This window comes from Chrysochloris asiatica, unplaced genomic scaffold (assembly GCF_000296735.1).
Source record: "Chrysochloris asiatica unplaced genomic scaffold, ChrAsi1.0 scaffold00064, whole genome shotgun sequence".
Lineage (NCBI taxonomy): Eukaryota > Metazoa > Chordata > Mammalia > Afrosoricida > Chrysochloridae > Chrysochloris > Chrysochloris asiatica.
In genome coordinates, this window is record NW_006408582.1 from 2,304,475 (window position 1) to 2,313,503 (window position 9,029).

Sequence of the window (9,029 nt, forward strand, 5' to 3'; positions counted from 1 at the left end):
TACTGAAATGTGTAAAGACCTGGAGTTAGAAAACCAGAAGGGAAGAACTTAAACCTTGAAATGTTCTTTTTGACAATGAACTGAAGAAGAAGAAGAAAAAGCAAGATTGTACTTCTATGGACCAAATATTGAAAGATGAATGAGGCAGAATGTATCAAAAGAGGATGGAAGGAATATAGAGAACCACTATAACAAAAAGAAATGGTCATATTCAACTATTTCAAGAGGTAACACTACCCCCTCGTGAGCTGAATAGGCGTAGAACCCGAGGGCTAGTGAAGACTGTCAAGTTCGCTCTTGCAGTCCACCCACCACCCTCAGCCACCGCAGCCCGCAAGCCCACTTCTCCTTCTCCTATGCCAGGTACTTGCCACCACCACTACCACCATGCCCTACCCATATCCAGCGCTGACCCCGGAGCAGAAAAAGGAGCTATCTGACATTGCTCATCGCATTGTGGCTCCAGGCAAGTGCACCTTGGCTGCAGATGAATCCACTGGAAGCATTGCCAAGTGGCTGCAGTCCACTGGAACCCAGAACACCGAAGAGACTGGCATTTCTACCTCCAGCTGCTGCTGACTGCCGATGACCATGTGAACCCCTACATTGGGGGTGTCATCCTCTTCCATGAGACACTCTACTAGAAGGCAGATGATGGGCGTCCCTTTCCCCAAGTTATCAAATCCAAGGGCGGTGTTGTGGGCATCAATGTAGACAAGGGCGTGGCACCCCTAGCAGAAACAAACAGTGAGACCACCATCCAAGGACTGGATGGACTGTCTGAGCGATGTGCCCAGTACAAATAGGATGGAGCTAACATTGCCAAATGGAGCTGGGTGTTGAAGATTGGGGAGCATACTCCTTCAGCCCTCACAATCATGGAAAATGACAACATGCTGGCCGATTATGCCAGCAGAATGGCATCATGCCCATTGTGGAGCCTGAGATCCTCCCCAATGGGGACCATGACCCCCATTTGCTGTCTACAGGGCTCTGAGTGACCACTATGTGTACTTGGAAGGCACCTTGCTGAAGCCCAATATAGTAACACCAGGCCACGCCTGCACACAGAAGTTTTCTCATGAGGAGATTGCCATGGCAATTGTCACAGCATTGCACCACACAATGTCTCCTGCTGTTACTGGGGTCACCTTCCTATCTGGGGGTCAGAGTGAGGAGGAGGCATCCATCAACCTCAATGCCATCAGCAAGTGCCCCTGCTGAAACCATGGACCCTGACCTTCTCCTATGGCTGAGCCTTGAGGCCTCTGCCCCAAAGGCCTGGGGGGGGGGGGGGAGAGGAGAACCTGAAGCCTGCCCAGGAGGACTACCTCAAGCAAGCCCTGGCCAACAGCCTCTCCTGCCAAGGAAAGTACACTCCAAGAGGTCAAGGTGGGGCTGCAGCCTGTGAGGAGGCCCTCTTCATCTATAACCAAGTCTATTTAGTGGAGGTGTTCTAAGACTGCCCCCAACCCCAACACTCCAGGCCACGCCCCTTCCCATGCCCACTCTTGAGGGGAGGAGCTCATCAGGGCCTCCAGGCCACACTTCCTATTACTCTTGCCATCCTTGTAACATTGGTGTGAGGTGGTGTCTGTGTATGCAAACTCCATCACCCTTCCCAGCCCACTGCCAATAAACAGCTATTGAAGGGGGAAAAAAAAAAGAGGAAACATATAATTAAGAAGCAGTGGTAGTGAAGGGAGAATACCAAGCTGTACTGAAGGCATTGGGGGAAAACAAGAATGTAGGCACTGAAGGAATACAAACTGAAATATTTCAACAAACTGATGCAACACTGGAGGGGAGCACTCATCTGTGCCAAGAAATTAGGAAGAGAGCTATCTGGCCAACTGATTAGAAGAGATCCCTAGTTGTGCCCATTCCAGAGAGCTGACCCAATGGAATGCAGAAATCATTGAACAATATCATATGCAAGTAAAATTTTGCTGAAGATAATTAAATATGGTTGCAACCGTACATTGACAGAGAACTGCCAGAAATCCAAGCCAGATTCAGAAGAGGAGGTGGAACCAGGGATATTATTACTGATGTCACATGGATCTTGGCTGAAAGCAGAGAATACCAGAAAGATGCTTCCTTTATTGACTATGCAAAGGCTTTCAACTGTGTGGATTATGACAAATTATGGATGCCATTGTGAGTAATGGGTATTCTAGAACACTTAATTGTGCTTATGAGGAACCTGTACACAGACCAAAAGACAGTAATTCTAACTCGGGGATATTGAATGGTTTAAAAATCATGAAAAGTTTGTGCCAGGGTTGTATCCTTTCACTATATTTACTCAGTTTGTATGCTGAGAAAACAGTCCAAGAAGCTGGATTATATGAAAAAGAATATGGCATCATTAACAACCTGAGTTATGCACATGATATAACCTTGCTTTCTGGAAGCCAAAAGGACTTAAAATACATAGTGATGAAGAGCAAAAAATACAGCCTTCAGTATGGATTGTTCCTCAATGTAAAGAAAACAACAATCCTTACAACTGGGTCAATAAATAACATCATGATAACCAGAGGAAAAAAGTTGTCAAAGACTTCATTTTGCCTGGATACACAATCAACATTCATGGAAGCAGAGTTGAGAAATCAAATGATATATTGTATTAGGCAAACCAGCTGCAAAAGACTTCTTTAAAGTGTTGAAGAACAAAGATGTCAGTTTGAGGGCTATTAGTATTTTCAGCTTCCTCATATGCATGTCCTGGTATGGCACTTGTAGGATAAGCACTGGACAGCTAACCACAAGGTTGATGGTTCAAACACACCAACCGTATCTCAGAAACCCTATACAGGGTTACTATGAGTCAGAATCAGCTGGACGTCACTTAACAACAAGTATGAATTTGAAGTACTGTTGTAGACCTTTAGGATAAGCATTGGACTCTAACTGCAAGGTCAGTGGTTCAAACCCACCACTGTTCCTCAGGGTTGCTATGAGTCAGAACTGACTCAACAGTATTTAACAACATCAAACAACATATATATGTGCAAGTTGGACAATGAATAAGAAAGACTATAGAAGAATCAATGCATTTGAATTATGGTGTTAGAGAAGAATATTGAAAGTGCCATGGACTGCCAGAAGAACAAACAAATCTGTCTTGGAAGAAATGCAGTCAGAATGCTCTTTCAGAAGTGAGGATGGCAAGACTGTCTTTCATATTTTGGACATGTTTTCAGGGGGGACCAGTTCCTGGCGAAAGATATAATGCTCAATAAAGTAGAGGGTCAGAGAAAAGGAGAAAGACCCCAGCAAGATGGATAGACACAGTGGTAGCAATTGTGGACTCTACCAGAAAGCAACTGTGAGGATAGTACAGGACTGTTTTGTTGTCAGGTGCCGTCGAGTCGGAACCGACTCATAGCGACCCCATGCACAGCAGAACGAAACAATGTCCGATCCTGGGCCAACCTCACTACCGCCGCCAAACTAAATGTCACCTGGCTGATCCATCTCGTTGGGGGTCTTCCTCTTTTTCTCTGACCCTCCACCTTACCCAGCATGACATCCTTCTCCGTGACTGTTCTCTCCGGACAATGTGTCCAAAGTATGAGAGACGAAGCCTAGCCATCTTGGCCTCCAAGGAGCACTCTGGTTGCACTTCTTCCAAAACAGATCTATTGGTTCTTTTGGCAGTCCATAGCACTTTCAGTACAGGACTAGGCAGGGTTATTTTTTTGTTGTGCATAGGGTCACTATGAGTTGGAATTTACTTGATAGCACCTAATAACTAACAACAACATTAGATGTTATGTTCTTATATTTTTCCCTTCTTATTCATAGTCCTCATATGGCACTGTAGATTAAGCACTGGCCTACTAGCCTGAAGGTTGACTGTTAAAACTCACCAGCCACTCGTCTGATACTCTATACAGGGTCATTATGAGCCAGACCATAACAACAGCAACAACAACATTCTTCTGTGAAGGAGACCTGGTGACATAGTAGATTAAATGTGGGGCTGCTAATCTCAAATTTGCTTGTTCAAACTACCCAAACATTCTGCTGGAGATAGATGGGATTTTCTTCTCCCATAAAGATTTAAGGTCTCAGAAACACAAAGAAACAGCTCTACTCTGTCTTAGAGGGTCACTATGAGTCAGTATAGACTCAATAGCAGTAGGTTTATCATTCTGTGAATTAATAGGTGATAATACAAAACCGACTCGACGGCACTTAACAACAACAACAACAATACAAAGTATAGGACTCCTGGTGTTGTGCTGTGGGTTACTGTGCTAGACTGCAAAGTTGGTTTGAAGCACAAGGTCGGTGGTTCAGTTCCACCAACTGCTCCTCAGAAACCCTATACAGAGTCACTATGGGTTGGAACTGATTTGACCGCCCTTAACAACAACAACAACAACACAAAGTATACAAATACAAACACTGTGTACAGTTAGTAGTAGAAATGTAATGGTGGATTTGAAAGTTGAGGAGTTGAGATTTACAGATGCTTGAGTTTTTAGTTTTAGACTCCTCATACGGGTTTGGACTATAGGATTTTTGGACTATGTGGCACTATAGGGTCAGTATTGGACTGTGAAACACAGGGTTGGCAATTGAAACCCACCAGCTGCTCCTTGGAAACCCTATACAGGGTTGTTATGCGTTGGAACCGACTTGACAGCACTAAACAACAAAAACAACATATGGGTTGATTCTCTCAGAACAATCTTCAAGCATTTATTAAGTATCTAAAATGGACCAAGAGACACAAAGATGAGTAGTGTCTTGACCCCACCTAATCATCCAAACAACTTTAAAATATAATTAGGAAACAAGACTAATTTTCATCTTTTTAGGTAATGACACTAGGGCCTAGAAAGTTTAAGGCCGTAATCAAACTGGACAGGAATGGACCCAAGAATATCATTCTGTTCTTGAACCAAAGTCAGTTGCCATTGAGTTGAATCTGACTCATGGTGATCCCATATGTATCAGAATAGTATTATACATCATGGGGTTTTTCAATGGCTGTTTTTTTTCAGAACTGGATTACCAGGTCTTTCTTCTAAGATTGGACTAGAACATTGAACCCTCAATTAATGAACCTGAACTCATTAATTGTTTGAACTACCCAATGATGATGCTATCCTTTGAATGGTGCTCAAATCCTTACATTATATGATGTGTTTCAATAGAACCTAAGTTGCTGAAGAAACAGTTGACATTTTATATTATTGTAACAGAAAATCTGATATTTCTGTCATATTGTTTTGTGCTTTAAAATCTTAGGATGAAAAAAATGGAAAAAATTGGTGAAATGGTTATTTAACTGAGGGAATCAAATACTGCATCCTTAACTGTTTTCTATTTTAAATGATGAAAATGTTATGATAACATGTTTTCCTCAAAACCCTTTTATAATTATAAACCCTTTAAAAGTAATAACTACTATATTCCACATAACAAATTATGTATATTTTTTAATGTTTCAAGAGAGAGCAATGTTAACAATAATGACACTATATTTTTATTTAAATCTTATCCTAAAACTTCAAAAAGAACTTTGAAACATTTAATCCATTAAAAAAAAAGAAAATCCTAGACAATAAGAAATCCTTCTGATTTAACCCAAATCATAACAAACTCTCATCATATCCTTTAGGAAATTCATAATTCCTTATATCCCAACTCACACCTGAACTTCATTAAAATAAAAAAACCAGTAATTTCTGATCTGTGAAATAGGGAAATAAATAGCTACTTTCCTTTTTCACTTACTTCTATGTTCATTTCTTCCTCCATGAAATATATAGAAAAATTAAGCCTATTGCCCTTGAGTCATATGTTGATTCACAGCCACCCTATAGGAGAGGACAGAACTGCCTCAGAGGGTTTCTAAGATTGTAACCTTTACAGAAGCAGACTGCCACATCTTTCTCCCACAGAGCAGCTAGTGGGTTCAAACTGCTGAACATTTGCTTTAACAGTTGAGCTGCACTTAACCATTGTGTCATCTGGGCTCATGCAATAAGCTTTTCTTATTCTAGTACGTAAGGTACTGGGCCACAAGGTCAGTTTGAAGCACAAGGTTGGTGATTCAAACTCACCAGCCACTCCTTGGAAACCCTATACAAGGTCGCTTGCTATGAGTTGAAACCTACTTGACGGCACTTAACAGCAACAATCCTAGTAGGCAGTAGGCTTCCTGTTGTTGCGATAGTAAGGAGCTTGGCTGCTAACCAAATGGTTGGCACCTCTGGAGGAAGACCTGGTGATCTGCTCTCATAAATATTACAGCCAAGAAACCCAATAGGACAGTGCTCTTCTGTCACATGAGATCTCTCTGAGTCAGAATGGACTGATGGCACATTACAATAATAGAGTAGAAGTGATCCATCTAGCTTTCTACAATATTATTACTTACTAACTTTGTGTTTTAAATTTTCAAAATGAAAAGTCTATCCACAGTGACATGAAGGACGCTATACTATTTTCCAAACTTAATCCTGACTGGTTCTCTTGCCTTCAATTCATCTACCTTGACTGCTGAGTATGCTGGAAATAGGGTGAACCTCAATTTAAACTCCAGCTTCACCAGTTATAGGTTGTATTCCTTGAGGAAATTACCTTCATTGGCAAATGGGAATAATTTGTTTTTAGGATGTTGTTGTTGCTGTTGTTAAGTACCGTGGAGTCGGTTCCAACTCATAGCGACCCTGCACAGGTTTTCTGAGGCTGTAAATGATTTTAGGAGCAGGACGCCTCATCTTTCTCCCATGGAACAGCTGGTAGTTTCAAACTGTCGACCTGAGGTTAGCAGCCCGATTCGTAACCACTATAATGCACAATAAGCTCCTGATAGAACTCTTAACCCAGTGCCATCGAGTTGATTCCAACTCAAAGCAACCATATACACGGTTTCTCAGGCTGTCAATCTTTACAGAAGCGGAAAGCCTCATCTTTCTCCCTTGGAGCTACTGTAGGTTTGAACTGCTGACCCTGCAGTTAGCAATCCAGTGCTTATCCTAAAGTGCCACCAGAGCTCCTTACATAGAACTCTTAGATCACTGGAATTATAAAAAGCACACAAACACTCATGCTGTATATGTTAATCATATGTAACTGAACAGTATTTTGAGATCCTCATTTTTCACTTCTTTTAATTTCTATATGAACTTCATTACTTTAGGGAAGCTAGTGACAGGCAGGAAGCCGAAATCATTTACCAAACATCAGACCTTTGCTTTAAAAAGGTTAATTCACTGAGACTGTGGGGTCTGGGGTAGAATGTCTTCCCAAAACCAAAATAAAAACTTCCCTGTTTGGGTGGCAGAAGCAAGATCTAGGGGTCTTGGAGTAACCAAATCCTCTCTGTCATTACCTCAGAGCTCAGAGCAGTAGGTGGAGGAATTGCATGGTGTATGGTGTTACTTGGGACATAGGACTATGAGCACAAAGGTCCATGATGATTAATGTTATGAGAAATTTGGTCAATAATTCTGTGATATGGCAGACACCACATAATCACTTAGCATTTGGTGATATGTGAGCAGCCAATCAATTGAAAGGGGACTCTCCTTGAGAGTGCAGCCTGTCTCCAGTGTATAAAATGGATGCTCTTGGCAAAGCTGTCTCTCTCCTGTCTCCTGTTCTTAGAGGCAACCCTTCAGAAGTCTCTGAGTTGCAGCTTGAGCCAAAGATTTGGATTGGTCAGAACCCATGAGCCAGCAGAGGCATCCAGAGTGCCACCTGATGATGGATTTGAGACTTGCCAGTCTCCACAACTGCATGAAAAATTGTGTGAGTCATTTCCCTGAAGAAAATCTCTAAATATATATGTGTCTCTGGTTATCATGTATTTGTCACTGGTTTTGCTCCTCTATCCATAAAAGCCCACTGCTATCCAGTCGATTCTACTCATAGCAAGTCTGTACAGGATTTCTGAAGCTGTAAATTTTTACAGGAGAAGACAGCCTTATTTTTCTCCTGACTGACTGGTGGGTTTGAACTGCCAACCTTGAGATTAACAGCCCAGTTCTTATCCTACAGCACCATCAGAACTCCTGGAGAAATCAAACTAGACAGGCTCTTAATACTATGAGAGTTTCCTAACACCTCAATACAGCTTGAAAGTTTAGAAAGCTGTGGGTCTCAAAGGTCCTGATACCCCAAGACCAGAGTCTTTGCAGTCTGTGTAGATGATGACCCTTTAATATCTTGGTCTTATGTGAGACCCAAAAATCTTAACACATCTCAGGGTTAACCGCTCTAGGAATGATGAAGGCTGAAAAAACTTACAAGATTGGGGCTTAGAATAGAAATCCAATTGTCTAATTGAAAGCAAAGCCATGCCTTATTTCTTCCACACCTAAATTTAATCTGTATGATTCAAATTTAACACCCATGCTCTTTTGATTCATTTTGATTTTGATGTATTCTATTTTGAGGGACACGTTTCTACATATATTAGTTGTTGATCTTTTCTTTCTTTCTTTTAAAGTTTTTACTGTGAATTGAGTGAAAATTTACAGGGCAGATCATCAGTTTTACATTCAACAAATCATATACTTTGTTTCATTACAATGATTATAATCCCCTCCATGTACCATCAGTTAACAGTATTTATCTCTATTCATTTTAGCTCTTTTTTTTAAAAAAAACACTCAGTCATATATAATAATTTAAACAACCAAATGGCATATTCTGCAAACCTGCCTCCTGGCCGCCAACTCTCAGTCCCAGTCTATTTTAAAATTTAGAATCCTCAGTTGCTCCCTCTCTCCATGTCCCCATCTCTGCCTCCATCTCTGGTGTCACTGCTTCTCTGGATAGAGTCATGCATTCCACTTGTGCTCTTCTCCTTTGATGGTCATAGGGTCCTTTTTTTCTGGACTGTAAATTTGGACTTGGTGATAGAAATGATGCTGGAGAACGAATGATAGATTTCTGCAAGACAAATGATTTGTTTGTTTCAAATACCTTCTTTAGACAGCATAAGAGATGACTATACACATGGACCTAGCCAGATGGAACACATAGAAATCAAATTG

At 41.4% G+C, this 9,029-nt stretch overlaps 1 pseudogene; it reads left to right on the forward strand.

The window, feature by feature from the left end:
* Window positions 1-375: 375 nt before the first annotated feature.
* LOC102840596 lies at window positions 376-1,460 on the forward strand (annotated as a pseudogene).
* The last annotated feature ends 7,569 nt before the right edge of the window (window positions 1,461-9,029 follow it).